Source organism: Thalassophryne amazonica, chromosome 2 (assembly GCF_902500255.1).
Source record: "Thalassophryne amazonica chromosome 2, fThaAma1.1, whole genome shotgun sequence".
Lineage (NCBI taxonomy): Eukaryota > Metazoa > Chordata > Actinopteri > Batrachoidiformes > Batrachoididae > Thalassophryne > Thalassophryne amazonica.
This window is the reverse complement of record NC_047104.1, coordinates 46,021,926-46,025,234: the sequence shown is the minus strand read 5'-3', so window position 1 is coordinate 46,025,234 and position 3,309 is coordinate 46,021,926.

Genomic DNA, 3,309 nt, shown 5'->3' with positions numbered 1-3,309 from the left:
GTCTATTTCACCATGATACGAGGGTAGGCTGAAAAGTTCTAAGGTTCCCCATGAAGGAGTAATGCATTAACTGCATTATAGTGAGCCTTAGAACTTTTCAGCCTACCCTCGTACATGTATTTGTGTTTTGTGTCATGTTAAAAAACTATGAACTATGAGTCTTCTGACTGTTACTGAACTTTGAGAAAGGAAGCACGGTTAAAAATGCAGATAGATTATGACTATAATTCTTTTCCTCTGCCAAACTATAAAACATTACAAAAGCAGACATATATAGACATACAGATATAATTTTCAGCCAGTAATAACAAGAATTCATAGGAAAAATAGAGTACCATCAACTACAACCCCAAATCAGAAACAAATTAGGACGATCTGGAAAATTAATTCATACAAACAAAAACAGTGCCTACATTTCATTTGACTTGTATTTATACTTCTATTTCTTTGCAGACAGTATGAACCCAGGATATTTCATGGTTTGTGTAGTCAACTTCAAATGATTTGTTAATATACATTCATCCCTACATTTAAGGCCTGAAATGCATTCCAAAATTAAGTTGGGATGGGGCCCCATGACCCTTAATTGCAGTAAGTGGGTATAGAAAAATGGATGGAAGTTCTGATGGGGCAATTTATTCTAACTATAATGATTAATCACTTCTATAATTTAGAACTTAAAATATATTTGATTATATTATGTGTCACTTTGTTGCAACATTTTTTTAAGTAACCATTGGTCAAATGCTTTTCAGTGTATAAGTGAGTCCAGTGACTTGGAAATGTTCATGTATCCATCCTCTGACTCGTTTCAAGAAAACTGACTGTAAAACTGATCATTTAATTCTTATATTTAGAATAAAGTTTCCTCATCCCACCTTTTTTTTTTTTTTTTTTTTTTTTGGAATGTGTCACAGGTCTTCAATATAGGGCTGGATGTATATTAACAAATGAAATGATGGTGACCACATAAAACTGCATGTTTTTAACCTTTAATTAATAACATGTCATAACTTTGTTAAAGTTTTGTTTGTGTGTAAGTGTGTTTGAAAATATATTAATTGCTATTTTGTTCAATTTTAAGTTATTTATGTCATTATGTATTCTGAATGTCTAATAAATCATTTGAGCCAAGTTGTTTCTGAATTTTAAAATCAAATCTACGACCCTAATGGCTTATGGAACATGCATTTTTGTCTTGTTATCTTCAGAAGTGGGACATTAACATGGGTTGCATCCTTCTATGCCTGCCCTTGTCGCCACAATAAAATATCAGCGCTTTCAGATATCATGTCTCCTCCACATGCTCTCTCTCGGCCAATTTTTTTGGACTAGTTCACATGCAAGCACTCTGTGACCCCAGTGAACAAGTATAGGTTAACAAGAAGTCACAGTCAAAACCTGGTCATTGCAAAAACTCAATGACTTTAGGAGTAATTTTCATATCAGGCAGTTTTACATGTGAGTGCCCCGCTACTCTTGTGAGTAAGCTTACACAGAACTGTGGTGGGTTGTCGCCACAACTCAGGTACGTGCATAAAAATGAGACACTATTATTATATGTATGGTTTCATACGTTTATGTATTAATAACACTTTTCACAAACAGACACACAAAAATCTGGCACTTTTTTTTTACTTAATTTCTGGATTAAAGTAATATTTATTGAAGCATGGTTTTAAATTAATTAATCCCTTCATAGTTGTTGTGGGTTATTCATAATTTCTAAGTAAACAAATCCACCAAAGATCTTCTGAAGACAAAAATGTAAATTTAATTTCCATCTTTTCAGCCGTCTGAACTTTGGAACACATTTTGTTCTACAGCATCTGTTTCACTTCCTGTTCAAGCGGTGAGGTTTCAAAAAGTTATCTTCAGAAATGACTGTGGTCGGGCGGAGGAGGGGGGGGGTGTTGAATGGAGCATCCACCTGTCATCTGAAAATGGTGACATTCAGAGATGTTTGTAGCACAGTTGTGGCTTTATGGTAAAATATGTTCCAGTATTATATGCTTAAGCTTAATGTGGCAAGAAACATTAACTAACAGTTAAGTAAGGGTTAAACATTGTGTTTGTTGTCATTTAATAATAGGTGTTCACGCTAACTGCAGTATTAATTTATACAGTTTAGATATTATCAACATTGGTTAATGCAGTAATAAGCATTAACTAACTGTTAATTAAAAGCTAAATAATTAACGGTGTTAATGTAAATTAAGGTGTTAATTTAGACATGATTTCAAAATGTATTGTGTAATATTACCATTAGTTAATACAGTAATGTACATTACTTAACCTGTTTACTTAACCTATTTGTCCACACTTAGACACCTTTTGAGCTCTTTTGTTGAAGTCTAACTCCTCACTCACACTACATCTGGTGTCACCATTGCGGGGAACAGATGCGGGACCCGCACAGAATCCAAGTCATTAAAAAGATACAGACCTCTCTCAGTGGCCACGCAGCTCTGCAGCTGTGGTTACCGAGACCCTGTGGTGCTGCGGATTTTTCCGCAAGAACTCTATCCTTGCGGGCTGCCGGAGCGCCCCGCATCAAAACAGCATGCGTAGCCTCTGGACCTGTTGCTGGAGTTGGCCGCAGCTCCATACAGCAGACAGGGTGCAGTGCTGGAGTTGGCTGCAGCTCCGGGGGGTGGTGTGAGTGGCCAGCTGCAGCGTTTACTTAACCCGCAGACTCGGTAAGCGCATCAGAGGCAGTGAGAGCAAGGCCTTATATCACTGTTATGCAGATGACATCCAGTTGTACATTTCATTTACTCCTTAGAATATTACTAGGGTAGCCATCCTTCAGACCTGCGTAGAGGCCATAAGAAGCTGGATGCCATCTAATTATCTATCTCTTAATACAGGAAAAATGGAGGTCCTTGTTTGTGCCCCTGAAGAGTTTGTTCCCTCCATGATGAGGAACCTTGGCTCTCTGTCCTCGTTTGATCACTCTGCAGTCAGAAATTTGGGTGTTATGTTTGACCATGCTCTCAATTTGGACATGTTACCCATCTTGTTCAATCTTGTTTCTTCCACCTTCCAAATATTGCCCACCTTGGCTGCATTGTGTCCAGATCTGAGCTGGAGATGATTATCCACACCTTTGTTTCCTCACACCTGGACTATTGTAACTCACTGTTCTTTAGCTTCAGCAAGTCCTCTCTGGACCACTTAAAAACTGTCCAGAATGCAGCTTTAAGTCTTCTTACTAGGTCTTTCAAGAGGTCCCGCGTAACACCAATTCTATCCTCCCTGCATTGGCTCCCCAATCAATTAAGTTTGCAGTTGCTGATCTTTCCGAGC